At 33.5% G+C, this 19,954-nt stretch overlaps 1 non-coding gene across 1 annotated transcript; it reads left to right on the forward strand.

The window, feature by feature from the left end:
- The first annotated feature begins 7,420 nt into the window (after positions 1-7,420).
- On the forward strand, positions 7,421-7,492 carry TRNAC-GCA. The gene has a single exon. It is a non-coding gene; the product is annotated as a tRNA-Cys (tRNA).
- The last annotated feature ends 12,462 nt before the right edge of the window (positions 7,493-19,954 follow it).

The following is a 19,954-nucleotide window of genomic DNA, read 5'->3' on the forward strand; positions in this document are numbered from 1 at the left end:
ATGTCGTACTATAACTACGTACCCAATGCCTTTTGTTGAATTTTCCAGAAGCGAGGTTTAAATCTGGCATCTCGGTCTAATACTATTGCCTTTTGTTGAATTTTCAGAAGCGTACCCAATACCTTTACTGATGAATATTCATTTTTAATGTTAGCAACCGTAGCTCAGTTGGGAGATTATTAGACTGAAGATTTGAAGGTCACACGTGTTTTATCCCGTTCAACGCACATAATACAAGTTTATTACCTGACTATACCGTCTAAAAACATAACTTCCTTATTCAATCTAAAATTAGTGATTATTTCTTTTTTAAATATAATGAATTAGCGGAAGTACCTTTACTTATGAATTTTCATTTTTAATATTAGCGGTGGGGATAGCTCTGTCGGGAGAGTGTCAGACTGAAGATTTGAAGGTCACGTGTTTGATCTCCACGTTCACTACACCTGATTCTAGTTGCATAACCGGACTATTCAATCTAAAATTAGTCATTATTCCTTTCTGAAATCTCAATGAATTATCGGAAATACCTAACGTGTTCTAGTTCACCTCACCTTATACAAGTTGGATAACTTGAATATCTTATTAAAAATTAGTGATTATTTCTATTTAAAATTAAAATGAATTAGCGAAAATTCCTTTACGACTGAATTTTCATTTTTAATGTTAATGTGGATAACTCAATTGAGAGAGCGTTAGATTGAAGATCTAAAGGTCTCATGTTCGATCTTGCATAATTTGACTCTTCAATTTAAAATTAGTGATTATTTCTTTCAAAAATTTCAATTAATTAGCAGAAATTCCTTTACTTAAAAACTTTCAATTTTAATGTTAGCGGGGATATCTCAGTTTGTAGAGCGTCAAATTTAAGATTTGAAGGTCACGTGTTCGATCTCCATGTTCACCACACCCTTTTCGCACAACCTGGCTATTCAATAAAAAATTAGCTAAAATACCTTTACTGATGAATTTTCATTTCTAGTAATTGCGGGGAGAGCGTCACACTGAAGATCTGAAGGTCAGCACTTGGTTCACGTTTCATAATTTGACTATAAAATTAGTGATTATTTATGTTTTTGATCCATGTTCACTACATTAGTGATTATTTCTTTTTAAAATCACAACTCAAATGATTGCAAGGATAGCTCCGTTCGATTGAAGATCTGAAGGTCACGTGTTTGATCCACGTTCATACTAAAATTAGTGAAATTAGTGATTATTTATGTTTAAAATATAATGAATCGTGTTCAATCCACGTGTCTGTAGATTTAAAGATAACGTGGATTCCTAATTTTTTATTTGACTATAAATGCTCTGTAAGACATTTAGTAAAATGAGATGACTCATTTTATTGCATGGAACAATAAAATTGATCTTCCCGTAGAATTGTCAATACATCCTACTTTCAATGTTGCTAAGTTGAGTCCCTTTGATAAAGGTGATGATTTTTCTGATTCGAGGACGAATCTTGAAGAGAGGGATAGATGATAAGAATCACGATGTACATTCTACTTTCAATGTTACTGAGTTGAGTTCTTTTAATGTAGGTGATGATTTTTTTGATTCGAGGACGAATCCTTTTGAAGAGGGGGATGATGATAAAAATCACGGTGTTCCAACTAGACATATTACACAACCCAAGGCCAAGAAGATTCAACAAGCATTCATACTTCATCTACAAAATTGGATAGGTTAGGTTCAACCATCATTTCATGTGTTACTAGCTGATTCGTTTGAGTCAAGACCATTTGGAGATTCAAAAGTAAATATTTGCACGGTTGAAGTAGCGGATGAAGTTGCAAGCATCATTTCATAGTGGTTAGAAAACTTTATTTATTACTTTAATTTCATAAAGTTTGTAATGCTCAAATTGACTTCGTCTTCTGTGGAGATTTAAAAGGATCTAGATTAAATCACGGGCACTAACTTTTTTGTGGGGAGACTATAAATACCCACAAATTATTATGTAAAAGCATATTTGTGATCAATGAAATTGATCTCTCAAGTTGAGAGGTTCTCCCTTATAGAAATCTGAGCATATCTTTGTCGTTTTTAAGTTTCATGCAATTCTTGTGGTAGATTGCATCTGAGTTATTTAATCAAGCCTTGATCAAGTTTGATTGTGGAGTGACTCAATTTAGAAAAAGGTTCTAAATCTTGCTTCTCACTCTTGGATCTAGTAATCTAATTCTAAGGAGTGACTCAATTTAGAAAAAGGTTCCAAATCTTGCTTCTCACTCTTGGATCTCGTAATCTAATTCTAACTTTATCTCTTGGTTTATCCAAATTTTGAATAAGAAGGTGTTAATTTCTTTAATTAAAGGTTCTTGCTTCTACAAAAGCTTGGCTCGTTGGGCTGAAGATTACGGTTGGTCTATCATCCTTCAACGGGATCTTCTATCCCCATGACTTGCTCTGATGCGGTCGTTCTTCTAACGCCGGTGACACATCCAATTGTCGAGATTGGTAATGTGAGTTTGTAACCCATCCATTGAGGTTCTTGGAATGATTCTATAACTTATCATTTCCATGTTGGGAGTTGGATCATGGGTCTTGTGCGAAGGAATCCTTGGTTTACCGCCGCTTCGAGTTGAAGGAAGTGTCAAAAGGCTAGTTTTTTTTTTTTAATTTTATTGATTTGTTTGAGTGATTTTATTTGATTTTATTTCAATTTGTCAAACTCACTCGGGTGCTCATCTCAATCATTTCAGCCTTGTTGGCGTTCAATAAGAGAGACCTTGGAAATAACTGTTAACTGTTCAACTGGATTATCACATTAACAATTTGAATCAAATAAAGTGACATTAACCATTTGAATCACCTTAACCCCACTTGTTGAACTTGACCAAATGTCTATAACATAGCACTAACAAACGTACAAAGTAATACAAACAAAGGTACAAAGTAACACTAACAAAGGTACAAAGTTCATAAAAGGTTTTTTTAATCTAAAATACCATTGAACTTGACCATTATAGTGCCTCTCAAACGTAGGTAAAGTTTAAATTCGAGTCTCCTTGTCAAACTCACTCGGGTGCTCATCTCAACCATGATGGCGTTTCACAAGAGAGACCTAAAAAATAGCCGGATTATCGCATTAACCATTTGAATCACCTCAACCCCACTTGTTGAAATTGAAACAAATATCTATAACATAACACTAACATAGGTACGATGTTCATAAAAGTCTTTTTAATCTAAGATACTATTGAACTTGACCATTAAAGTGCCTCTCAAACTTAGGCAAAGTTTAAATATAATTGGTGACAAAAGATGAAACTATAAAATAAAAAGAAATAAGAAAATAATATTCCATTTCAGAGAATTAAACCAGAATCTCCTATGTGAAAGCAAAATATACAAACCGTAGGACAACAATGAATTTTAAGTGTAGTTGTCTTGGAGTCTTTTGTCTAATCGCTAATGAGTTTTACTATAATGTTTTGGGTAATGTCTAACTCTTCGACACGTCCTTTCATGTGTGTGATAGAATTCTCAGAGTTACCGAGACTATTCGAGCTGTTCGATCGTTTGGCGCTTTCTTCAAAAGGATCAACATCAAACATCGAGTCCTTGATTGGCAACCCATCTAGAGGAGCGTCGATTGCATTGATTCCATCAACAGTCTTCCCATGAGTTTATGGTGCATGACCCTTTTTTTTACCATTCACCTTCGAGCGCCACCATAGTTTTGCATCGTCCATGAGATGCATTGCGACCAACGTAACTCTTAGGTTCTATGAGCAAGTTCCAGTAATCTTCGAGTATTGTTCTACGTCAAAAATAAATCTTTTTAATTCCTTAGCATCCCGGTTTCCATTTAAGGGGTTGTGTTCTTGGATTTTAAGTTTTTTAAGGCCACATGAACTTGGCTTGAGCTGTGGTTCTCTACAGCCCAACTTGTCAAACTCACTCGGGTGCTCATCTCAACCATGATGTCGTTCAATAAGAGAGACCGCGAAAACGACTGGATTATCGCATTAACCATTTGAATCACCTGCTCATCTCAACCATGATGTCGTTCAACAAGAGAGACCTCGAAAACGACTGGATTATCGCATTAACCATTTGAATCACCTCAACCCCACTTGTTGAAATTGAACCAAATATCTATAACATAACTCTAACAAAGGTACCAAGTTCATAAAAGTCTTTTTAATCTAAGATAGAAACTGTAAAATAAAATGAAATAAGAAAAATAATATTTCATTGACAGGAATCGAACCCAAGTCTCCTCAATGAAAGCCAGATATCCTAACCTCTAGATGACAATGGATTTTTGGTGAGAATGTCCTGAAGTCTTTTGTCAGATCGCTGAAGAGTTTTAACATGATCTTTTGCTTAATGTCTAACTCTTCGACACGTCCTTCCTTGTGTGTGTTAGAGTTCTCAGAGCTACCAGGATGCTTCGAGCTGTTCGATTATGTGGCTCTTTCTTCAGAAGAGTCAACATCAAATGTTAGGTCTTTGATTGGCAACCCATCCGGGGAGCATTGATTGCATCGATTCCATCAACGATCTTCCCATGAGTTTATGGTGCATGACCCATTTTATATACCATTCACCTTCGAGCACTATCATAGTGTTGCATCGTCCATGAGATGCATTGCGGCTAACGTAACTCTCAGGTCGTATGAGAAAGTTCTTGTAGCCCTCAACTCTCAGGTCGTATGGTAGAGTTCTTAGAGCTACCGCGACATTTTGAGGTGTTCAATCGTTGGTTTTTTCTTCAAAAGAGTCAACATCAAACCTCAGGTCTTTAATTGGCAACCCATCCAGGGGAGCGTCGATTGCATCGATTCCATCAACGGTCTTCCCATGAGTTTATGGTGCATGACCCATTTTTTATATCATCCACCTTCGAGCGCCATCGTCCATGAGATGCATTGTGGCCAACGTAACTCTTAGGTCCTACGAGCAAGTTCGTGTAACCTTCAAGTATTGTTCTACGTCAAAAATAAAGTTTTTTAATTCCTTAGAATCCGAGTTCCCATTTAAGGGTTTGTGTTTTTGGATTTTAAGTTTGTTAAGCCCAAAATGAGCTTGGCTTGGGGTGGGGTTCTCTACGACCCTCCTTGTCAAACTCACTTGGGTGCTCATCTCAGTCATCTCAGCCATGATGGCGTTCAACAAAAGAGACCTTGAAAATGACCGGATTATCACATTAACCATTTGAATCACCTCAACCTCACTTGTTGAAATTGAACCAAATATCTATGACATAACCCTATTAAAGGTTCAAAGTTCATAAAAGTCTTTTTAATCTAAGATAACTTGATCATTATAGTGACTCTCAAACCAAGTTCATAAGAGTCTTTTGAATTTAAGATACTATTGAACTCATCCATTATAATGCTTCTCAAAACCTAGGTAAAGTTTAAATATGAAACTATAAAATAAAAGAAATAAGAAAATAAAATTTCATTGTCGAGAATCAAACTCGGGTCTCCTCGATGAAAGCAAGATCTTCTATGTAATGTCTAACTCTTCGACACATTTTTTTATGAGTGTAATAGAGTTCTCAGAGCTACCGCCACATTTCTTGTTCTTCGATCATGTGTCTCTTTCTTCAAAAGAGTCAACATCAAACATTAGGTCTTTGATTGGAAACCCATCCAGGGGAGCGTCGATTGCTTCAATTCCATCAATGGTCTTCCCATGATTTTTTGGTGCATGACTAGTTTTTTATACAACTCACCTTCGAGCACCACCATAGTTTTGCATTGTCCATGAGATGCATTGTGGGCCAACGTAACTCTCAAGTCCTCTGAGTAAGTTCCTATAGTCTTGAAGTATAATATCAAAACATATTAAGGTATTTGATATGTTAAACAGTAAAATAATTGATGTGTATCATAAACATTAAATAAAAATATATATTTAAAATTTGAATGAGATTCATATTAATTAAACATATATTATGATATTCTACGACATTTTAATATTATTTAAATAAGATATTATATCTTAATGTATTAGGTATTCAAATATATAATTTGACAAAAATTATCACAAGTTCACCGTAAATAGAACCCTAGGGTTAAGTCAAAAAGCATCAAACACTAAATACTTTGAAATTTTAGGTGATATTTTGCAGAGGAAGCTGATAAGGTCTTCAAAGAGCATGTGGTCGTGTCTGACATTTTAGGTTAACAACATGTTGAAAAGAAACCAGAAATTCTGATACTGGTAATTAACTACAAACCTTTGAATAAGGTTTTAGAATAAATAAGATATCCAAACCAAATAAAAAATGATTTGATAAAAAGAATTTAGAGTCAAATGTTTTTATAAAATTCGATATGAAATTGGGATTTCGAAAAATTCTAATTTCCTAAAAGGACAAATATAAAATAGCATTTAATGTCCAGTTTAGAAAATATGAGAGGAACGTCATGCGATTTAGGCTAAAAAACACTCCATCCGAATTTCAGATGATTATGAATGATATTTTCAATTCTTTCAAAAAATATCAATAGTTTATATTGATGATGTGTTGATATTTTCTAAAACCATTAAGATGAACACTTTAAACATCTACATACATTCATTAATGCAATCAAAAGAAATCAGCTAGTTGTGTCCATACCCAAAATCAAATAATATCAAACTCAGATCCGCTTTCTTGGATTTTAAATTTATTTGAGCCTTATAAAACCCATTCAATGGTCCATTGAGTTTGTCTCAAACTTTCGTGATGACGTAGCCTAGAAAAGCCAACTTCAAAAAAAATTTAGGTTCTCTCAATTATGTGTCCTAAATCCTTCAAGATATCAGGCATATTTACAAATGTCTTGATGAGTGTCTTGAAAATAATACAAAGTCTTGATTTGTAAAGGATATCTCTACAACCCAAAAAAATCAAATCATTAGTCAAATAAACTCTCTACTTAAGTCTTATTGACCCAAGGGCAGATCTCATAGTGAAACGTGACGCATCAAATATCGGATATGGAGGTATCTAAAATTGTCAAAGAGGACCGAGAATCAATTATCATATTTCATTCAAAAGCCTCTAATAATACCATACAAATTACAAAACAGTAAAAAAAAATATATATATTATTTCCATTGTACTCCGTGCACAACAATTTTAAAGGAAATTTAAAATAAATCCAGCGTATTTGTCATACTTTTAAGTTCAATTACAATAAATCAAGAAAAGAATTGAGTTGTAATAAAATATCACTTGACATTGGAATGTAATTTGAAGACTTTTTATCTTCGGGAGTTGAATTACATTTAAGATTATTTATGTTATTTCTTATTTTCTTCAATTTGTATTTAATAGCTTTGGGTAGTTTGTAGATGAACTATGTTTGAATTATCTTTTTGGCCTTTCTATTTTCGACAGACACGTTTTACACTTTTGGACTGACACTTGGTAGAAGGGGTCACTAAGGCTAAAATCATATAAAATGGGTTCATAGCTCAGTGGTAGAGCATTTGACTGCAGATCAAGAGGTCACCAGTTCGAATCTGGTTGGGCCCTTTTAAAAATTTTGGACGAACACTTTGTTCGATTTGCTCCCAACCACCGAGTGTCTAAAGGAAAAGAAATAAGAATAATTACCGATTCCAAACCTTATTCCAAAGTCCTCCACCACATAGAACCATGTACTTAGAACCTAAGGGCCACTATTCTCGGACAAGAACCAAGCTATCATTAACAAAAGAGTGTGGTATCCAAGCACCCACTATGAACATGGTTAAAAACTTACTTACAATTAGGCTAACTTACCGAGTCTTGTACTCACTCCATCTTTTTCATGTAACTAAGAGTAGTTGCCCTAGACCAACAACACCCACCAAAACTATTTTTGATGTTTTAAAATGATTTTTTTAACCTTTCCCTTATTTTGTACTATGAACCTATAAACTCTATTTTGAATATAATGTAAATATATATGTTTATTATATTTTAATTCTTTTTTTATTTCGAGAAAACATTTTACTTTGTGTTCAACCTCTTTTAACTTGCTTCGGAAATGGCTCGTGACATAAACATAAAAAAAGTAATTTTTTAGTATGAATTTTAATATAAGTTGCATTCTTATATTGACAAAACCACTAGTACCAAAAATATTCATGAACTTTCAAAATTAATGCCCTTAACATTCTAAAATAAGGTTCTAACTATTAGTGACTTGCATAAATCATCTCCCTTTTTATTTTCACTCACTCCTCTTCAACAACCTATGACCCATTAATATCATTAATATTTCATCTCCTTGTTTTTTAGCTTTTTGAATATCAAAATCTTAAATAAAAAGGAAAAGCTCTCTAAAATATTCTTATTTGCCAGTAATTTTACATAATTTAACATTTTAAAAATCGGTAAATTAAAAAAATCCAACATTAATATATTCATAATTTCATGTAGTCTTCATAAGTTTGCCGGCGACATTGTTTGTTGTTGAGCTTGATAATGTGAGTTTGTAACCCATCTGTTAGGGTTCTTGGAATGATTCTCTAGATTATCCCTTCCATGTTGGGAGTTGGGCCATGGGTCTTGGGTGAAGGAACCATTGGTTTACCGCCCCTAAGAGTTAAGGAAGCATCTTGAGGCTAGTTTCACATAGTATCATTATCATTGAGATAACAATTCTTTTCTATTTTATCTAAATTTTTTAAATATGAGTTCATTTCCAAATGCATGCTAACACCCTTATTGTTGAATAAATGACATGAAACTAGTTTCACTTAGTAACGTTGCCTTTTGCTCCTATTGGTGGAAGGATAATAGGTCGATTATACCTTTATGGTAGTTTTAAGCGTGACAACATTTTACAACCAGACTAATTTTGCTTCATTTCTAAATGAAAACGTGTAAATTGTAAACTCAAACATTTCAAAGAAATAAACAAGTTTTGATGGTACCATGCTAACCAGAAAACAAATGTTGACTTTGACCAATCCCTATATATTTTTTTTTTTATATTTTGAAACTATTTTAAGCACTTTTCTCGTGTACTCCTTACAAATTTACCTTTTAAGGTTGTAAACATTTGTGTATGGGTGACTATTATGATTATAAGTCAACTGAGTTAAGTAGAAATAAATTTTGAAGATGAAATTAAAGTATTAATTTTGATGTCATCTTTACCCGAGTTTTGGGATATTGTTATTAATGAGATTCAATCGGCATTAGTAATTCACAATGATAATATTCAAAATATTTGACAAAAAAAGAATGGTCAACATAAGATATTTGAAACAAATAAATCTTTTGTCCTCTATGATATATCAAATCACTCCTTTAAAATTCCTTAATAATAAACCTGAAGTCTTACATCACTTATACAGAAAAGTTCCTTGCATAGAAGTTTTATTAGATACTTTTAAGCATCTAGAGATCAACTAGACACAAAGCTAAACTTTCTAAAAAAAAAATTAGGGGCTAAACTTTTAAGTTAACGTAATTTAAGAAACTTATGATTTTTATATTATCAAGAGTTTAATTGAGCTAGGTCGATTCAATCTAGTGGACCCAAGAATTGAACCGAACCAAACCAACTAGTTAGTAACATGATTTAGTGGAAGCATTTTCATGCAAAGTAGAAGCAACAATGGAGGGTTTGAAATAATATAGTTTTTACCCCTTAAGGTCATTTTACACCGTTTCTTGGTTTACCTACTTATCCATATCCAATGACCACCAAATTTCATATCTAACCTCAAGCTATAAATGCTCAGTATTAAAATTTGATAGACACCGGAGCTCAGATAGTGGGTTATTTTAACATTACTTAAATCTCGAGCTATTTGATTGGTTCAGGGTCTTAACTCAGGGTTCTTTGGGTTTTTTTTTTCCATATATTCTTAATTCATACTTGGTTTAGGGTTCATATGAAAATCCAAGCGATTTCTACAAGTATTTCTTAACAAAGAGTCCAAGGGGGCTACTTGTCTCGTCGTCGACGTTTGGGACCTCCATTATTGAGCTTCCAGTATCTGAATTACTTCAAATTTCCTTCCACATACTCCTTATTGTGTCTAGTTTATGAAACTATAATGTTTTTTACGAGAATCGGTCTAGAATGGGGTTAAAATTGAGAAAATTTGAGAAAAGGTCAAATTTTGAGTTGACTTGGACAGTTCAATTGAACTGGCCATATCATCGTTTTCTTCCTCTAAATAGGAAGAAGATGCGCATTTTTCGCATTGCCGCCATTTGAAACTCGGCTTGTACAGCCACATTTACAGCGTTTCTCTCCTTGATTTCTTCGTGAAACTTAAAGATGGATGTTACAAGAAAGGGCTAGGGATTTATTTGATACCTTCTCGTGGATCGTAGCGTAAGATATTCGCTTCCAAAGTTCATGCAAAATCTGATTTATCGTTGGAGATAAAACAAAGGATTTTTTATTGGGTAGCCGATTCTAGGGGTTTCAAGGCCCTATTTCTTCATTGAACCTCTTCCATATCTTATCTTCAAGCTAAAGGAATTGGTTTTGGAGGAACGTCTTTGAGTGTAGGACCTTAACTTCTAGAAATCGTTCTCGGTATGCTACTCACTCGAAACGCAAGATTTCGATCTCGTGGGTAGTTTGTTCGATGACGTTTCAGCTCTCGATTCCTTCATCAAGTTTACTAAACTTCTTCATCTGAAACTAGAGGAATCCTTAATTTGAAGGAAAAGAGAATGTAGATAGGAATTCGACTCTTATCCCCAATTTAATTTCGAAACCTATTTCCTTCAATTCGGCACGCTCTCGAGGTTATTTTTCTTCGTGGTCTTCTATGGAAGCATTCCTTGGAGGTGCAGAAACTGATTGGAATCATTTTTGCTCGACGAGTCATCATGTATCCTCGGATTGGATTTTAAAGTTTTTCTTGATGTTCTTCAATGGAGGATTGAATTGGGGGAATGGTTTCTAGGCACTTTCAGCACTCTATTCCTTCATAGAACTTGTGGGTAATCTTGTTGAGAAACTGTAGGAATAAGATTGAAGAGAAATGGTGGAGGATTGCTCTCGAATTTGGAAGAAATCTGAGAGTAGGAGACCCATAATCTAAACGCTCATTGCTTTCGATTGGGGGATCGACCTTTCTCGATTCTTATTCCATATTGTTGCTCCTATTTCAGACTTTATAGGAGATGCTTAAACCGACATTGAGAGCTCCAGAATCTTCGTTATTTAGAGATCGAACTTTTTGGATAATTTTTCGGAGATATCAACTCCGATCATAGCCTTACCGACCTTGGCTTTGAATACTAGTCGTTGGATGTGATGATCCGTGCGTGTTCGTTCTAGATCATATCAAATTTTGGAGGAGATTCGACGGTTGAGATTTGAGTTCGAAGGATTTTGCTCGGATGGTCACGGTAGATGCTCTGATTCTAATTAGAGTGCCATTTCTGTAACTATCCATTCTTCCAGGGGTATTTTGGTAATATTCCACTTTTTGAATATTTTATAATTATTTTCTCGAACAATCATAATTTTTCTACAAATTCTTAATTGCTTTTATATCATTTTTCCCTTATTTTGAATCTTGAGATTCCTTCTAGATAAGAAATTACAAATCCGGAAAGATTCTTGATAATTGATAAAATGACTTTTTTTTTGCCCTCTTCATTTACTTTTTCCTTTCCAGTCCTTTTCAAAAGGCAACTCTTATACTGATCTTAATGGGACCTTAAGCTAGGATAAACATGATAAACATGGAGTTTGTAAAACTTAGTAAGTAGCCTACTAGTAGGTTCTTAATGGCGACCTTAAGCTAGGATATTACTTCTTGTTATGTTTTCAGGATCTTATACTGATCTTGAAAACCTTCCCCTAAAATAACCTTCAATTTTCTCCCCATGAACACAATTTTCTCATCATCTATCTTTTTTTAAACACTTTTGAAAGTTAAAGAGTAGTTTTGAAGCTTTTTTTTTTTTGAAAATTCAACAGTATTTTTTTAAAAAAAAAAATTATGAGTAATTTTTTTTAGATAAAGTGCAAATTTCAATGGTATTTTTATTAATTTAGCTTATAATTTAAAAAAAAAATACAAATTTTTGTTGATTAAGTTAATGTTAATTTTATTAAAATACATAACACCACATCAAAATTAATTTATTCGGAATAAAATTAAAACTAAAAAATCAATTTATTTTAAACTAAAAAAATTAATTAATTTTAAAACTAAAAAGTATACTTGGTTGGACTAAAATATCCCTTATCTCAACTATAAAGAATTTAATTCCAAGCTCCCTTCTAATAGACAAATGATTTATTAACCTCTATTGTAAGATTTCACTTCATCAATTTAAGTAGCGTTCAACTATAAATATCGAATGTTAAAGTATTCCTCGACAAAGTAAATCTGTTGAAACTGTCTATCAAAGGTGTTCCATAATAAGTTGTGGAGAAGTGTTTCCTTCAATTCTAATTTCAATTAAGGATGTCAATGACAAAAAAGTGCACGAGGCTAGAAGGTTTGTAGTGGAAGAAAATAACAAGAGTCATGGACTTTTTTCGTTTACAAGCTGTATCATGTGTCTTATTCATGGTTACTTAAATCTCATTGAATTGGTGCGCCTTTCACATCAGAGACATTTGTGCCTTAAATCTCTTTGCTTGCTGCAACATTTGCTTGACATAATTCGACCAAAGACGGTATGGACGACCTTAGCTAATTGTATTGGTCTCCAATCATGAAGTGTGACGTCGGATCTTTGTGCATACCATACTCATTAACTATAACATGGCAAGAAATTTTTTATGTTTTGACTGGGCATGACATATTCTATTGTTCTTATATATCTTTAGTTACCTGTGATTAAAGCAAAGAAGTATAGACATGGTTTCCAACCAACCCTTCCTTTATAGTTAGTTCGACGAATGGGTTTTTGTTATCATTTTATCGTTAACCCTTCCGCTCGATTTTGTGTTATGATATCATATAGGGAATCAGAAGCGACCTTACTTGGACAAAATTATATACCGTTTGATAATTATTGTTGATAACAAAGATAAATTGAATTATAAGCATTTTAAGTTCAAAAGTAACAAATTACTTGTACACTTTTACTTATAATCTTCATTTTCTTTATATAGCAATAAGGAAGGGAGGGATAGAAAAGATACTCATAATATCATTATGACTATGCCATATTTCATTAATTAAAGAGATTAATACACCCACAAACACACACACATATATTTCGAGAGAGAGAGAGAGAGGGCTTATTATAAGTAGGGATAGCATTCTAGTAGTTGTATTGCTACTTGGGGACAAGGAACTCGAGAACTTCTTTAAAAGATGAGAGCTTATAAGTAGGTGGCGATGGATATATCACATGCACAAAAAGAAAATTCTGCACCTTTGTAATAAAAGACCAAGGAATATCATCGTTATTTATAACTTCTATCACAATAATATAAATTCTGCAAGGACGATGTTCTCTAGTCATACTAACTAGACCGTTCACCACACGCTTGTAGATGACACGATGTTCACTATTCTCGTTATTCTTTTCAATTACGAACCTTCCTGCATTTTGCACTACTAGGATATTGACATCTTTAATTGGTACTAAAGCATCTAAAGGCAACCCTTCCACACTGCTCATTCTAACACCTTTGGTAAATTGTTCCAAGAGACATTGTTAGGCCGATTTTGTTCATGAATACTTAAGAATTTGATATTTATAGTTGTAGTTGAACGCTACTTAAATTGAGGAAGTGAAATCTTACAATAGTCTAATAAAGCGTTTGTCCATTAGAATAGGTTGGAATTAAATTCTTTATAGTTCGAGATAATAGTTGTATTATTTAAGTCATTGAGACTAGTGTTACTAGTACTTGTTAGTATATTTGAGTATAAATATTAAAACCATTAGTTATTAAATATTGTTTGAATTAAAGCGTTTATAATTCAAATGATCTTCATAACCTAATTCATAAAAAAATAAATAAAATAATTAGGAAGCATTTATGTGCTAGATCAAAATAAGATGCATAAAAAGAACTGGCAGTAATTACTTTATTACCTTTAATCTTAAAAGTAACTTAAAATATTGCTTGTGTGCCTCTTACAGTACTCTCAACAAATGGATCGCTTGATCTATTCTACTATACTTTACTTCCTCTTGATAACGGTGTGGTAATGACACAACTCATATTGCCGATAATCATCACTTACATCCAAAACCAGAGTATAACGGTCGACTATCGTCAAGGACCCATTCACCATTTCCATTTCTATCGTCAATGACCCATTCACCATTTCAATCATTTCTCTAAATTTTATGATGCTCTAGTGTTAGATTTCATTGGAATATTGCAGTAGTAAAGTCTTGAAATTTCTATATATCAAAACTGTTTAACACTTTCCAAATCTTGATTTTTGGTTGTTTGTGTTTTTTTTTTTAATTATGTTAGCAATGAGCCAATTTAATCCATTCTTCCTTTTATGATTTTTTTTTTAAATTATGTTAGCCATTACTTTTGGGTAATTTAATCTATTCTATTTATTTATTTATTTATTTATTTTTGCTATCGATAGACGTATCTTTATGAAACATACTAAATAAAACTAAATAATTGGTAAAGAGAGGATATGAGATATAACTTACGGTTAAATCTCTTTCCATATGAGAATAACTCATTCTCATGTCCATCTTTGCAACTATGTACTAAATTTAGGATTTTATTTCTCTTTGGTCAAAACCATCCTTAAAGGACAAAATTGAAGTTGTAGTTAGTCAATTATAATATTTGACGTGCTAGTTTTCAAACTACTTTAAATAGGTGTAAAGAAAGCATGAGAATAACTTAGTTTCACTAATCTAACACGTGTTGGGCATGTACTGAATACTTGTTAATACAATGGATACATTACAAATTTATAATCCAGCATTTCGTATCATACCCTTGACTTTGAATATATTTTGAGAGTGAAACGTACCTTAAGTTTTTTTTTTAAGTATACAAACATATAAACTTATTTATATGAGTTTATTTCTAATATAAAATTGATAAATTTTTTGAAATAATTCTTTTTAATTAATGTATCATTGTCACATCGGTGTCCTAGTTTTTTACAAATGACATGTTACCATATCTATTTGGTATCATATTTATGTCTCGTATCTATATCTCATTTTTATTTTTGTGACTCTGAGATATTTTTCTTTTATAAATAGATATCTTCACGAAAATAAGTTTAATTTATGTTGAGATGGAGAATAAAAATTGACACTTAAGGACGTTGATAGGGACTTTGATTCCTCTTAGTGTGAAGCTTGCATCTTGCAATTACTTGGGTAGAGAATGTGTTTCACTTAAATTTCACTCAAGAGAAAATAATCAAATAACGAACCATATGCGAGAGAGGATAATTTTTTTTTTAATCTTTGAGAAATAAGAAAGAATAAAAATTAAAACATGGCATGAATGAAAATTAGTGGCCGGGATTTAATCTCGATCCCCTTGAATCTCCACAAAAGATGAAGTCAATTTGATAATTCTACCATTACAAACTTTATGAAATTAAAAATAAATAAAGTTTTCTAACAACTCATGTAATGATGCTTGCAACTTCATCTGCTCCTTCAACCGTGTAAATATTCACTTCTGAAGCTCCAAATGGTCCTTCCTCAATCTAATAAGCTTGTAACACATGAAATAATAGTTGAACCGAGCCTATCAAATTTTGTAGATGAAGAATGAATGCTTGTTGAATCTTCTTAGCCTTGGATCGTGTAATAGGTATAGTTGGAACATTTGGAACACCGTGGCCCTTATCATCTTCCTCCTCTTCAAAAGGATTCGTCCTCGAATCAGAAAATCATCACCTACATCAATAGGACTCGAGTCAGCAACATTGAAAGTAGGATGTGCTGAAAATTCTCATGGAAGATCATTTTATATGCATTGTTATTAATTCTTTCAAGGACTTGATAAGGGTCATCCCCTCTTGGATGTAACTTTGTCTTCCTTTGAGATGAGACTCACTCCTTGCGAAAATGTACCCAAACCTAGCTACAGGGTTGAAAAATGATTTCATTCCGTCCTTTGCTAATTCTTGAAGCAATATTGAAATTTTGTTTCTCAATTGTCTCCTTCCCCTCTTTCTGCAATGTTTTGATCCCATTTGCCTTACTTGTGGCTGCTTTACTCACAAAAATATTAGAATGAATAGAAAGCAAATCAAGACACGTAAGTGGATTAAATCCATAAACAACTTCAAAAAGAGAATAATGAGTGGCAAACATTCGCCCCAAGACTTAATATTCTTACAAATAATAGCCCTAAGCAATGCTTCTAATGTTCTATTAACCATCAAAGTTTGCTCATTAATCTGAAGGTGACATGCAGTTGAAAACAATAATTTGTTACCCAATTTATAACTTAATATTCTTATGAATAATAGCTCTAACTAATGCTCCTAATATTTTATTAACCACCTCAGTTTCCTCATGAGCCTGAAGATGACATGTAGTTGAAAAGAATAATTTGTTACCCAATTTACCTATCATACTTTCCAAAAGTGACTTAAAAATTTAACATCCCTATCTTTTTTTTTTTGTGTGCAGCAAACATTGGCAACATTGACTTCAAAACTTATAAACATCGTGCTTTATGGAAAAAGTCATATGGATAGCATTTTCTCCCATATCTTGGTTTTGCAAACTAAAGTTTTCCAATAACAACCAAACTTCATTACCTTATATAACCTCTTGGGATAAGGATTCATATAACATTTCATAAAATAAGATCTACTGATGAATTTCATAGCATTTGAAGGTCATCTAGATCATGAGCTGAAGGTAAATTACCTTAGGGGCATTGTCGTCATTGTACACAGTTTCTTGGTTTACCTACTTATCCTTATCCAATGACCACCAAATTTCATATCTAACCTCAACATACTATTGTGGGTTATTTTAACGTTACTTAAATCTCGAGCTATTTGATCGGTTCAAGGTCTTAACTCAGGGTTCTTTGGGTTTTTTTTTCATATATCCTTAATTCATACTTGGTTTAGGGTTCATATGAAAATCCAAGCGATTTCTACAAGTATTTCTTAACAAAGAGTCCAAGGTAGCTACTTGCCTCGTCGCCGACGTTTGGGATCTCTATTCTTGAGCTTCCAATATCTGAATTATTTCAAATTTCCTTCCACGTACTCCTTATTGTGTCTAGTTTATGAAACCACAATGTTTTTATGAGAATCAGTCTGGAATGGGGTTAAAATTGAGAAAACCCAAAAAAAGGTCAAATTTTGAGTTGACTTGGATAGTTTAGTTTAACTGGCCATATCATCATTTTCTTACTCTGAACAGGAAGAAGATGCACATTTTTCGCTTCGCCGCTATCTGAAACTCGGCCTGGATAGCCACATTTACAACATTTCTCTCCTTGATGTCTTCGTGAAACTTAAAGATGGGTGTTACAAGGAAGGGCTAGGGATTGATTTGATACCTTCTCGTAGATCGTAGCCTAAGATATTCGCTTCTAAAGTTCATCCAAAATATGATTTATCGCTGGAGATAAAAGAAAGGATTTTTTATTGGGTAGCCGATTCTAGGGATTTCAAGGCCCTATTTCTTCATTGAACCTCTTCCATATCTTATCTTCAAGCTAAAGGAATTGGTTTTGGAGGAACGTCTTTGAGTGTAGGACCTTAACTTCTAGAAATCGTTCTCGGTATGCTACTCACTCGAAACGCCAGATTTCGATCTCGTGGGTAGTTTGTTCTACGACGTTTCAGCTCTCAATTCCTTCATCAAGTTTACTAAACTTCTTCCTCTGAAACTAGAGGAATCCTTAATTTGAAGGAAAAGAGATCGTAGATAGGAATTCGACTCTTATCCCTAATTTAATTTTGAAACCTATTTCCTTCAATTCGGCACGCTCTCGAGGTTATTTTTCTTCGTGGTCTTCTATGGAAGCATTCTTTGGAGGTGTAAAAACTGATTGGAATCATTTTTGCTCGACGAGTCATCATGTATCCTCGGATTGGATTTTCAAGTTTTTCTTAAAGTTCTTCAATGGCGGATTGAATTGGGGGAATGGTTTCTGGGCACTTTAAGCACTCTATTCCTTCATAGAACTTGTTGGTAATCTTGTTGAGAAACTGTAGGAATAAAATTGAAGAGAAATGGTGGAAGATTGCTCTCAAATTTGGAAGAAATCTAAGAGTAGGAGACCTATAATCTAAACGCTCATTGCCTTCAATTGGGGATCGACCTTTCTCGATTCTTATTTCGTATTGTTGCTCCTACTTCAGACTTTATAGGAGATGCTTAAACTGACTTTGAGAGCTCTAGAATCTTTTTTATTTAGAAGTTCGAAGATAAATGGGGGAGGATTGCTCTCGAATTTGGAAGAAATCTGCGAGTAGGAGACCCATAATCTAAATGCTTATTGCCTTTGATTGGGGGATCAACCTTTCTCGATTCTTATTTCGTATTGTTGCTCCTACTTAAGACTTTATAGGAGGAGCTTAAACCGACATTAAAAGCTCTAGAATCTTCCTTATTTAGAGATTGAACTCTCTGGATAATTTTTCGAAGATATCAACTCGGATCATAGCCTTACCGACCTTGGCCTTGAATACTAGTCGTTGGATGTGATGATCCGTGCACGTTCGTTCTAGATCATATCAAAATTTGGAGGAGATCCAACAGTTGAGATTTGTGTTTGAAGGATTTTGCTCGGATGGTCACAGTAGATGCTCTGATTCTAATTAGAGTGGCATTTCTCTAATTATCCATTCTTTCAGGGGTATTTTGGTAATTTTCCACTTTTCGAATATTTTATTATTATTTTTCTCGAAAAAAAATCCATAATTTTTCTACAAATTCCTCATTGCTTTTTGATCATTTCCCCCTTATTTTGAATCTTGAGATTTCTTCTAGATAAGGAATTACAAATCGGGAAAGATTTTTGATAATTGATAAAATGACTTTTTTGCCCTTTTCATTTACGTTTTCATTTCCAATCCTTTTTAAAAGGCCTTTTAACTCCTTGAAATCACTTGTTAGAGTACTCAATTGACTAAGTCCCTTGTTCTTGCTTAAAACTTTAATTTTTTTCCTTTCTATCCTTTGGGTCTTTCATGAGTGGCTTATTCTTATGGGAGCTAATTTTCTTCATGTTTGAGGTATTACATATACATACTAGTTGCAAACATAAAATAAGAAGCATACTCAAAAGAAGAACAAAAAATACTATTTTAAAAACAGAGGTTAGTCCATGGCCACACTCCAAAGTCTGCTCTCATCCACGACCAACTCTTAGTTACTTGAAAAAAAAAATGATAAACATGGAGTGAGTAAAACTTAGTAAGTAGCCTACTAATAGGGTCTTAATCGTGACCTTAAGCTTGGATATTACTTCTTGTTATGTTTTCAGGATCTTATAACTAAGAGGTCATCATGTCATGTATCATATACTGATCTTGAAAACCTTCCCCTAAAATAACCTTCAATTTTCTCCCCATGAACACATGAGTGGTGTCGTCATAATCATGTAAGCCTACTGGTAAATCGTGGTGCAGGACATCTCGTTTAGCTGATGGGAAAGGTAGGCCTATCATAACATCCAGCTCATGATACATATTGCAGGATATCCTACCTAAAGAGGAATAGGGGCCTTTTAGTACACATCGTAATGGCAGATAATGGTTACCTATGGGTATGGATCCTAGCAACTTATTTAGCATGTTATTCACATAGTTCTAGGTACTTGGTACATGGATTATTGATGAACCTAGGTTTATACATAATGTCTTGGGATAGGCTTTAGGAGTTGAGGTTTTAGCTTAGGAAAACATTAGAGGGTAACCTAACATGGACTGATTTGTGTGAAAACATACTAGCACTTTGAGGACCTCTTTTCTTTACCAAACTTATGGGTAAACTTATTTAGAAGGTGCAGGAACAAGTTTGGAAATGAATAGTGGACTATAGTTCTCGAATTCGAGGTAAACCCATGAACACGATACC

Source organism: Cucurbita maxima, unplaced genomic scaffold (genome assembly GCF_002738345.1).
Source record: "Cucurbita maxima cultivar Rimu unplaced genomic scaffold, Cmax_1.0 Cma_Scf00178, whole genome shotgun sequence".
NCBI classification, from domain to species: Eukaryota; Viridiplantae; Streptophyta; class Magnoliopsida; order Cucurbitales; family Cucurbitaceae; genus Cucurbita; species Cucurbita maxima.